The 12131-nt window shown below is 44.5% G+C and overlaps 1 pseudogene; it reads right to left on the bottom strand.

The window, feature by feature from the left end:
- Positions 1–650: 650 nt before the first annotated feature.
- On the bottom strand, positions 651–2585 carry LOC119273316 (annotated as a pseudogene).
- Between the last annotated feature and the right edge of the window lie 9546 nt (positions 2586–12131).

The following is a 12131-nucleotide window of genomic DNA, read 5'->3' as shown; positions in this document are numbered from 1 at the left end:
CTCCTAATCAAGATGCAAATAACCTGCACATTCAAAAAGAAAAAGCAATATGTCAAAGAGAGACAAACAAAAAATAGAACAAACCAAAAATAGATACTTGCATCAAGTAGACCAGATGATGTACAGATAGTAACCAAACTAGCATCTACTTTGCCCGAGAGATAGCATGAAGCAGTTTTGATGCCATTTATGCATTATTTCTGAGACTAGCAGCAAAAAATACATAGGATGCCAAACAGCCGGCAGCAGCTAAGATCGGTTAGTTGTTGGCTACCACCGATATCGATGGCAAGAACTAAGCGAGCAGGTTAGATTCATTGGGCTGAGTTGGATTGGATTGATGCTGACAAAGTGACAACATGAAGGTAATGAGCACATACAACTAGCTCTAGTATACCGGCATGCATGAGCACTTGTTAATATTTATATTCATCACAGCAACCTATAACCACCTACGCATACAAATCAGAAAGCACACATATATACTGAACAAAAGCAACGGCCATGAATAGATGACTTAACAGTTCATGTTTTTTAACAAAACAAGAGTGGACATCTCATAGTGAGTCTAATACAGCTACACTAAGCAGAGAACCACATCAAGACATGAAGGGTAAGCCATCAAAGTATAGGAGGATTGGACTGCATACCTAGTCGTCCTTGAGGTAGAGGACCATCTTGGTACCCCTGCCGAGCTGCTCCCAAACGTATCACGAGTGACGGTGAAGGAGCTACCGGCCTGGGACTCCCACACGTACTGCCCGTCGTTGTTGTGCTTCATGGTGACGATGACCCTCTCGGCAACAAGGTAGGCGGAGTAGAAGCCAACACCAAACTGCCCAATCATGGACACATCGGCGCCGGCGGCGAGGGCCTCCATCGGCACCGTACTGATCTTGTCCAAGGCCTGCGAAAATCACATCGGCAAACACACCACGTCAGCCCAGGAACAAATCTCGCATGCCACAAATCAAACCGCGGGTCAACGGATCTGGCTCGGCAGAATCTAAAGCCTGGCGTAAAATGGCCAGTGTAATTAATGGCCAGTGCTACCCGTATTGAATGTACCACATCGGCAAGCATTATATAGTACTACTATGTAATTGATATGCAAAAGAAGATGCATCTCCCATGTTCAGCAATCAGGATCAACCATGAAGTTTCTACTACTCCTACATCATTTTAGCTAATCATTTAAGATGCTAATGTTTACTTGTCAAGTACAGTTATTGTTACTCTAAGATTTTAGCTAAGTAAATATAACGATAAGAAGACACTTTGCCACCAATATTTTGTGACATCTGTAGAATTCTCACCTCATAAACATGCATTAAATGTCTATCTCAAACAAGTATACATATTGATCATGTTAAATTAGGCCAGCAGCACAAAACAACCAATTATATTGCCTTATAAGAAGCTATTTGCATAAAGTAGAGAACTACAAAACAAGCTATTAACCATCCTACTGGTAGCAAGGACATAAAGATAGTGACTTAATAAGATAAGAAGCAGACATGAATCACATAACTATGTACAATTCAATATCCCAACTGAGAGTGAACATGTATTAAACATTTCCTACATTTCAATACATGCATGACAGATTCACATCATAACTATATATAGCTGTACAAACATGCATGAACAAGAAAGCAACCAAACTACAAGAACATATAAGGAAACGGAGGGAATCACTATAACCTATGGAGTGACAAGCACATATATGAACTCAAAGTAATGCCCAGCTCACGCATATATGAGTCGTGCCGTCGAGTCCCGCAGCCACCAACTCGCGCCGCTCGCTGCCGCGGTCACCACCTTCGTCGTCGACACGGCTGTGCTGCCAGACCTGCAAAAAACAGAGGAGGCGTGAATGGACATCACACTTGCCAACTAATTAACTATAGCTTGCTATAGAAACATTTCGTTATCAAATTTGATTCAGGAACTAGCTTATTGAGTATGACAAAAATGCTTAGAATAAAAATCATTTCAAGAAATGCTGCAGTAGCTAAAAAACAAATTAAGCTATACCATTTTAGGAAAATGTGTAAGCTGTTCAACTTTTCTCACATTCACTCCAGCTGCTTCCAAACACTAACTAGGTAATAGAATTACTTTAAGACTGTAGCCCGGGAATTCGTTATTCATGCTAATATAAAATTCGCTCAAATGGAACCTTGGAAACACCCTTTCCCAAGTAGTCAGATCCACCGTCCCTCAGTTCCAAAGCTTCATAAAGACCTACAGAAGAGGGATGATTCAGACAAGATTAATGTTTTTTCATTCAGAAGTTGAGATGTCCCTGTGACTCGATGGTGTCATGATTCTAAGTGTGGAATTGCAATTCTAAGCAAGGCTGGAGTATGATAGTGGTACATGAAAGTATGTAGAACAGAAAGAGTAAACCCTAGGAATTAGGGATTTTAGGAGTAAGCAATTGTGTTCATCGAGAGACCATAGCGAGCAAGCATCAGAGGGCCCAAGTGAGACATGGCATTGTCACGAGCTTAGTGGCAAGTATTGGAGGTGATGGACAGAGAAGGAGAGGAAGAGGGTACCTTGAAGATCTCCATGTCCATGGCATCGTCGAGCGCAGGGTTCTGTCCCAGCCGAGCGGCACCCAGGCCTCTCGTCGCGTGGAAGAGCGGCGTCGGAGGGCGCGGCTGTGTGTCGGTGGAAGACGGCGGAGGCGTCCACCACAAGCATCACCGTCGCCTCGCCGACGCATCGCATGGAGATCGTGGAGCGCCGGCACCTGACCTACTCGATCTGGATGCCCCAACACCGAGGGAGATAGGGTGAGTAGAGGGTGGGGCAGATGGATCTACGAACGCCAGGTACATGAACCACTTGGTGTTCTTGTTCAGATCCGGCGGGGGCACCGCCTGTACGTACCGGCGCGAGCGTGCTGCGGGGCGGTGGCTCCTCCCGTCCGGCTCGGCGTCGCGGGTATGGAGATAGGGCGAGGGGATAGGGGCGGCGGTGGCAAGGTCGCTGGTGATGGAGCACGGCGGCGGTTGTGGGTAGGGTTTGGGGTGGGGCGCGCCAAGGGAAGAGAGTGGGGGAGGGGAAGAGGGTGTTGTGCCGCTCGGGGCGTGGGCATCGAGGGTGGGGACAGCACCGGTGGTGGGGGAGAAGGGGGCGGCGGTGATGGATCTGGGGAGAAGAGGGCGGCGGCGATGGAGTGGGAGGCGATAGGGTTTGGGTGGTTGGGCTGCCCGGGGGTGGGAGGGGATAGGGTTCTTTTTCTTTCTCTCTCTTTTTTTCTTTAGATAAATGGGATGGGTGGATGGATGGATGGATGCCATGTCATCAATCCATGGCACAAACATTTCAACCAATGAGAACAAAGCATACGTAATTGTGTTTTTCTATGTGTTTCTATTATATTTTTTGCACAAGGGTGCATTTTGGAATGGCATAATTTGTTCAAATTATATCATACTTTGCACAAAGGTGCATCTTGGAATGGCAAACAATGTTGCCTAAAAAAAGACATTTTTTGGATGAAAAATTCATTTTCCATTTTTTGAATGCCCAAAATGAGTTTTTTTTGTGAAGGACCTACCATATATTTGTTGCAAAAGCGGACCGAATTATTTTTCTAAAATACTAGGACATATTTAATGCACAATTGACCAAATGGTTGAGTGTCAGAAGCTTTGATCCACCTCTCGTTAAAAAGACAAATTCCCGCCGATTCAGTTGGAAGCGGGTCAAATTTGAACTGCAGCTGCCTCATAGTTTGCTCTTTATTTTTCCCAAAAATCATTTCTAGGTACATAAGTATCTATTTAATCAGAGAAACACCAAAAAAATTCCAAGATTCAACCTCTAGCTAGGAACGGTCATTCCTGTCGTTTTGACCGCATTTTGAAACGGGCATAAAAAATTCAAAAAAAATCAAAAAATTGGGAAACCTTCGCATTGTGTCATTATATGTGGCTAAGTTCCCAGGAAAAATAACAAACTTGTAATACGGCAATTATTTTAAAAAAGTGTTCTCAGAAACGAGCTATCACGTATGGAGATCAATGGCTTTTAAGCCAAATGATCAATCTTATGGCCACATTCATGGCATAGTTTGTTCAAATGATCTCATATTGTGCACAAGGGTGCATATTGGAATGGCAAACAATGTTGCCTAAGGAAGTTTCCATTTTCTTTGGACGAAAAAACCATTTTCCATTTTTCGAGTGCCCAAACGGAGGTTTTTTTGTGAAGGACCTCCCAAATAATTGTTGCAAAATTGCACCAAATCAATTTTATAAAATATTAGGACATATTTAATGCACAATTGACCAAATGTTTGGGTGTCAAAAGTTTTGATCCACCTCTCGTGAAAAAGACAAATTCCTGCCGATTCAGTAGGAAGCGGGTCAAACTTAAACTGTAGCTACCTCGTAGTTTGCTCTTTATTTTTTCCAAAAATCATTTCTAGGTACATAAGTATCTATTTCATCAGAGAAACACCAAAAAAAATTCAAGATTCAACCACTAGCTAGGAACGGTCATTCCCACCGTTTTGACCGCATTTTGAAACGGGCATAAAAAGTTCAAAAAAAATCAAAAAATTGGGAAACCTTCGCATTTTGTCATTATATATGGCCAAGTTCCCAGGAAAAATAATAAACTTGTAATATGGCAATTCTTTTAAAAAAGTGTTCTAAAAAATGAGCTATCATGCGTGAAGATTCATGGCTTTCAAGCCAAATGATCAATCTTATGGCCACATTCATGGCATACTTTGTTCAAATGATCTCATATTGTGCACAAGGGTGCATCTTGGAATTCCAAACAATGTTGCCTAAGGAAGTTTTCATTTTCTTTGCACGAAAAATTCATTTTCCATTTTTTTGAGTGCCCAAAATGAGTGTTTTTGTGAAGGACCTACCATATATTTGTTGCAAAATTGGACCTAATCAATTTTATAAAATACTAGGCCATATATAATGCACAATTGACAAAATGGTTGGGTGTCAAAAGTTTTGATCCACCTCTGGTGAAAAAGACAAATTCCCGCAGATTCAGCAGGAAGCGGGTCAAATTTGAACTGTAGCTGCATCATAGTTTGCTATTTATTTTGTCCAAAAATCATTTCTAGTTACATAAGTACCTATTTAATCATAAATACATGGTTTGGTGGTGATACGTCGAGGTTTGGGCGGTGGCCGAGGCCCCCAACTCTAGAGCACGTCAACTCGCATGCCCGCCGCGTGGTCACCGCGTGACCATGGCATTGCCATGTGTTCTGGGCAGCCTAGGCATGTCTAGTGGGTTGGGCAGTCCCCAGGTAGGTGATAGGAAGAAGATCACAACATACGATTCTCACGAGGAGACCGATCGATGCTCAAACATGAATAAGCAGCCAAGTGTTTGATTAGCGATACGGGAAATGCACATGGCCAATGGGCGTGAGTTTTGGCTGAGGATGATCATCTACTAAGGAGAATGTCTTCACAAAATTTTAGCTCAAAAGGAGGATCCTAGGTGGTACTTGCTTTGCAAAGTATCACATTAGAAAAAAAATATGAATGTTGAAGCTGGGCTCAAAATAATGAATGGATTGAGCTGAAATTTAGTGGAGGATGGTTATTTGGGCATAGGAAAGCATTGTAGAAAATTGATACCATTTGGACATGCCAAAGTAGTACTTCCTTCACAATGCTCTTCTATGGACAAAAACTTGGGAAAACTAGTGAGAGAGATTGGATAAATTAAAGGAGCTAAAAATTGGTGTAGGTAAGTTACATAGGTATGGTCATGCGCTGGTAAATTTTCAGATCATTTGGGTAAGCGTAGCTAGTACTTACTTCACAAAGCTTCTCTCGAGGTAGAAACTTTGGAATTTTCCTGAGAAAGATTTATTAGGAAAATTGAGCTGAATATTATCATGTGGCAATGATTTGGGTATGGAAGAGTGCCTGAAAAGTTTGAGGGTAATAGGAGGGGTATATATAACACTTGCTTTGCAACGTGCCAATTTGGCCATAAAATATAAATTGAACCTGGGCTCACATAGATGATTTGACTGAGCTGCAATTTGGAGGAGGGTGATAATTTGGGCATATGAAGGAACTGTATAAATTTCATGTCATTTTGAGATATAAAAAAGGTACTTCCTTCACAATGCTTCTAGGTGGACAAAAACTTTGGAAATTTGCCGAGGAAGATTTGCCAGGCAAATGGAGCTAAATTTTGTCATGCGGTAATGATTTCGACAAAAAAGAGTGCCCAAAAATTCCTAGGGTAATCAAGAATATATAAATAGCACTTCCTTCATAAAGTGTTGTTGTGAACAGAATAGGAAAATGAATATTGTTGAATTAGTTTTGAACTAGGCAAGGAAGGACTTTTACATATTTGATGAAGATATGACCCAAAGAATTTATGAGATTTTTTTGGGAATTTTGGGAATGACATAAATATAGGTTGCTTCACAACCTAGGGCAAAAAGTGCCACATGGACATGACACATAGGCAAAACTGATGAGGTGGCGCCTAGTCATAGCAACCCACCACAATTTACAAGGCTATGACCATCTATATTGGTTGTTAACAACTAGAAATAAGGCAGCGGACTAGCGCTGTTTGCTTTATGACCATTTCCTCTAATGAGATTATGACCTTTCTGACCAAAATGGTCGTTATGGTTTAGGGCTTAGAGCCCCCCAGACATCTTTTGACCAATTGGTCTAAAATGGTCATAAATTTATGACCAATTCTTTGAGGGTCACTGACAGAAGGTCATAAGTTGACATATTTCTTGTAGTGATGGCGAAGCCCCCGGTCCAGCCGAGATGTCGAAGCCTCGATGTCAGCCGATGAGTCGAAGTAGGTCGACATGATGGACACCAGCTTGAAGAAGCAATAGTGCGGACCTACTGATGCAGGTCGTGACGTGGTCGACGCCAGCTTGATGAAGTGATCGTGCGGCGATGCCGGTATGCCCGCTCTGTGTAATCTGTGAGGCGGCGATGTTGGTGATGATTTATCCTTCATGATGCCGGACTCTTGTTCGGCTTGCCGAGACGATGATCCGAAGAAGTTGAGATCGGCTCAACAAAGTGACGACCTGTCTAGCGCAGGTAGGCAGCCGTAGAGCAACGTTGTCGGGCTGGTTTAACACCAGCGCGATGGTGAAGATCTTATTGGAAAAGACTTCAAAATTAGCAGGATGTGTTTGGGCACAAAACACAATACCCAACACAAGAATTCCTTCAAAAAGGATGTCTGAAATCCCGTTCATAGAAAAGATGAGTTCGGGTCGGATTCGTTCTCGCGCACAAAACAGATCCGAAAAGTGATGCACTAATCAGAAGGTTCCCAGAGTTTGGACGGTCGGATCGAGCTGAAAGTTTGAGACGTAGTGGATATAGGAATTCCACAGCCGATCAACGGTTGGATCTTCCAAAGGACGTCCGAGCTAGAAGCTGGACACCACGCCCTAAACTCATCCAGATTTGACAGGGCTCTGGTATATCGCGGATTGCCAGAGATTCCTCCATCAGAACTCGACGAAATTTTCCAGGGTTGTTGTAGACTCGATTCCGCACAATTACTCCAAAGCGATCGTTAAAATGACACTCGAGGAGGTGATGGCGGCGGATACGCGTTCGCTGTCCAGAAAAATAGCATGGTCGCCCGAGGGCAATGTTGACGTTGAGCCCCCGAGCTCCATGGACGATTCCTCCATGATCTTGATAGAGATCGGAGTTGGTGTTGATGAAGGCCCTCGTCCGAACATGACGATCGGAGGCAAGGCACAGTCCTCGGTCAAGCCAAGGTGACTAGTCGAGCCGGTGATGAAGATGCCGAAGTCGCAGTTGATCTGCAGGCGAGCCATCGATCCTTTTGCCGATCACACAGGAAACTCTCAATGAAAGCACCAATGTCAGTGTCAAAACCAGCGGATCTCGGGTAGGGGGTCCCGAACTGTGCGTCTAAGGCGGACGGTAACAAGAGGCAGGGGACACAATGTTTTACCCAGGTTCGGGCCCTCTTGATGGAGGTAAAACCCTACGTCTTGCTTGATTAATATTCATGATATGGGTAATACAAGAGTAGATCTACCACAAGATCAGAGAGGCTAAACCCTAGAAGCTAGCCTATGGTATGATTGTATGTTATTGTTGTATATGATCTATCGACTAGCCTGGCCTCGTTTTATATAATGCACCAGAGGCCTAGGATAACAAGAGTCCTAGCCGAATACACCGGTGGGGAGGAGTCCTTGTCTTGATCGCCAAGTCTTGTGGAATCTTCCTTGTATGCGGCAGCTGTCCGAACTGGCCCATGAGTATACGGCCATGGGGGTCCTCGGCCCAATCTAACAGATCGGGAGATGACGTGGTGAGTACCCCCTAGTCCAGGACACCGTCAGGTGGTAAGACTATCCACAGTGGTGCAGAAATAATGCAGCCTTAGTCACCTTACCTCTCTTCACGTAGTATGTTGGGTCCCACCAGTCAGAGGGTGAAACAAACAAATTAATAAGAAAAATTAAAAGTGCTAGCGGTGTATCTTACCTCACACATCTCGCTACTGCTCGGGAACACTGTCCAATTGATCCCTTTGTTCGCTCACGTACTATTTTAAGTGAATCCTTATTATAACATGCACACAAATTTTGGGCACTTGTATTTGACTTAAATCAGTGTGGCACCGTATCTCGTATACTTACTACACCCTCCGTCTAGGTGTAATAAGTCACGTTAGAAGGTGCAAGGGGACCAAGGTGTGCGCGCGTGCGTGTGTGTGTGTGTGTGTGTGTGTGTGTGTGTGTTTAACACCATGTGTGACTTAGAGAGAGAGCGACAGATCGACCTACTCCTACAGAGAGATGTTGTGTAGTGTACGATTTTAGCCGCGAGAGTCGGTGCATCCTCTCGTTTCCGGGCGTGTCCGATAGGGACATGCGGACAGCTGCCACGCCCGGTCCTGAACAGCCTGTCCCACCCAAAGCCCCTCAATCGCCCGCACGCGCTTCCCGCCCGAAACGGTCAGCGCCGCTCCAAAGAATTGGTGCCGCATTCATGCCCGGGCAGAGCGGATGCAACCTCTCACTGGTGCAAGAGTGATGGTTGCTTCGTCCATCCAACTTACTGCTGGGTCTATGTGATTTGATGGCTCATTGGTCTTTATTACTGAGGTGGTAGGACTGCTGGATGTCCCACGCTTTTGGCGAAAGGAGGTATACTACTACTACTAGATTACAATTTTCTCCATTCTTACAGCGGAGGCGTGCAAGACCAGTGAAAACACATAGGCTTTGTGATTACATGGCCCACCTCACACTATCACCGTGCGACACCTAACTCTTTACATAGTACTCCCTCCGTTCCTAAATATTACTAGATGAGTCCCCGCGCGTTTGCGCGGAACAGCGGTATATCTCTCTGCACAAAATTATCGATTTCATAGAGCAAAAAAAACTCTATAACCGCATGACAAATGTGGTAGCCAAACTAAATAAACTCCCATCATCATTTAGATCATCCCACGTAAGGAAAAAAGATCACCCAACTCCTACTGCATAATGGGATTATATTTTTCTTTTTGACATATTAATGGGACTTATAAGCTGACTTACATGCATGCTACCGGTGCATGTTTGCATGCAGACATGTTGATGTGATTTAAAACCCACTCACAGGCATGTGGCACGGTATTTCTGCATGCTTGCATGTGGCTTAGTGCGGAGCCTCTCAACGTCAAGATCAGACGGCTATTATGGACTGATTTACTTCATCTAACGACTACATCAATTTTGATGACATGGCTCAAGGAGAGGATAGAGAATTCCTAGTAGTGGGGGCTAGCTATTACTAGTAGATATAAGTCTTTGTTGAGATTCCACTACATACGGAACAAAATGAATGAATCTACACTTAAAATGCATCTATATACATCCGCATGTGGTTCATGGTGAAATCTCTACAAAGACTTATATTTAGGAACAGAGGAGGTACTAGTATAGTACGTACTATAATTTATCAGCGAGATAAATTTGTACAATGCTATGAAGCTTCCAGCTTCTGTTACATGTATCTTGCGTCCAAGGTTGCCCGTTGCAACATTTCATCAAATACAAAGGAGACTAACATGCATACTATTGCATCTCAATGATTGACAGATCATAGCAAACATGTACTCCCTCCGTTCCAAAATAAGTTTCTCAACTTTGTGCAAACTTTAGTACAAAGTTGTACTACTACTAAAGTTGACACTTATTTTGGAACAGAGGCAGCTATAGAAAAAAACGATCCATGCAGTCCCTAGCCCTTGAACCGTGAACCCTGACCAGGCTTCAATTTGCTGGCAATGTTCGAGCTTCCTAATAAATGAAGTTTGCAACCTTTTGACCATCGGATCATTTTGTGCAGTTTCACCAAAATCGAGATGAGCATCACTGTGGCAAAGAAATTGAACAAGCGTGATTAGAATAAGATTACTGGGACTAGTTGATGAGACATAAACTCATCACAAATACAGTACGTAGAAGCCAGTAGAGGTATGTGCGGGGCAAAGAAGTAGAGAAATATCCACAGGGAGTGATGTGGGCAGCTGGAGCAGTGGTGCAAGCCGGCTGTAAAGGGAGTTGTACCTGAGGGACGTAGCTCAACCTTGAGGAGGGCGGCGGGAGGCGGCAACTGCGCACGTCGCGGCAGTGAGCAAGGGACGAAGGCAACCTCACCGGCTTTGTGAGAGAGAACGGCGGGGACCCCTGATCGGGACATGCCGACAGTGGGTTTTCGCCGTCGGCGACGGCCACGGCATATACACTAAGCATCCACCCCTTCCCCAAGAGGACGTGATCCGCCGGGATGTTAAAGATGTGGCCATAGTCGTTTTGTGCGAGAGAGTGTGAAGAGAGCAACCCCAGCAAGCAACCGTGTAGGCTGGCCCGTCCTGACTATGTATATAGTGGAGCGGTTTCCTTTTCTCTCCATATGAACCTATCATATTGCGTACGTGCCATTGAAGAAAAAAACTTTATTTATAAATGACATGGAACCTACTACTCGTTCTCCTATAACGTTGCGCTTGGCATCTCCAAAATAGTGACCTTGCGATTGGCTCTTCGCCTCTTCTGGAAGTCGAGGAATAATGGTAGTGCAGTATATATCGTTCTGGCTATATGAGACCGAATGAATTGCTGCACGTCCACCACATGCGCGAGGGTCGAGGGGCGAGGGAGAGTGCTACATACGGAGCAAAATGAGTGAATCTACACTCTAAAATATGTCTATATACATCAGAGTTTGGAGTATGTACTAGTAGTTCATATTGAAATCTACTAAAGGACATATATATTCCAAACAATATGATATAATCTCTATAACCAAGGTAGTAGGGACGAGGAGTAAACGGAGGGAGTAGTAAATTTTTCTCCTCGTCCTGCGAGCCACCGCGCGCATGGGCGAGGGAGCGGGCGTAAGGCGTAGTAAGCAAGCTTCACCTCATCCTGCGAGCCACTGCACCCGTGGGCGGGGGAGATGGCGTACTAAGCAAGCTTCTCCTCGTTCTGCGAGTTGACGGGACACATCAAAAGTACTCCAGTGTATAGAGCCTTGCCTCTAAGGTAGGCCCCACATGGTTTGCCTCTTTTTTTAACATAACACGTCAAGTCGCAATTTGTTTGTTCACCCGTGGTAGACGATCCTCCCTCCACCAAGTGGACAACCAGTACACGTGCCAAATTACCATGTGGGCTGCCTTTTTTCGTACAAAAATGAGCTCCACCGTGTACCCGCGCGGGTGTGGTTTTGAAAGAGACGGGAGTACATGCGCCGTGCATGCACCTCTTCTCTTCGTGCATGCCCCCCACCTACATGGGTGTGTGTGAGAGATACAAACCGCGTTCGTGAGTGTTTTTTGTTTTGGGGTGGGGGGTTGATATTGTGAATTATTTGTGGGAATATGTGTCGATGACATCTCAAACAAAATTTTGCATGCAATGTGTGTGAAATGGAGGCCTATCCATATCATACATAGAGGGTCGGGCAATCCACGAGAAGAGAGGGAGGGGTCATAGCTATCGATAGAGTCGAAGAGAGGATCAAGTGGGTGGGTGCGAGATCGATGAAGAGAGCCATCGAAATTGTGTGTGTGTACAAGTCAAA

The sequence above is a fragment of the Triticum dicoccoides genome, chromosome 1A, assembly GCF_002162155.2.
Source record: "Triticum dicoccoides isolate Atlit2015 ecotype Zavitan chromosome 1A, WEW_v2.0, whole genome shotgun sequence".
Taxonomy (NCBI): Eukaryota; Viridiplantae; Streptophyta; class Magnoliopsida; order Poales; family Poaceae; genus Triticum; species Triticum dicoccoides.
Note: the sequence above shows the minus strand (reverse complement) of the source record. Positions and strands in the feature narration are given on the sequence as shown.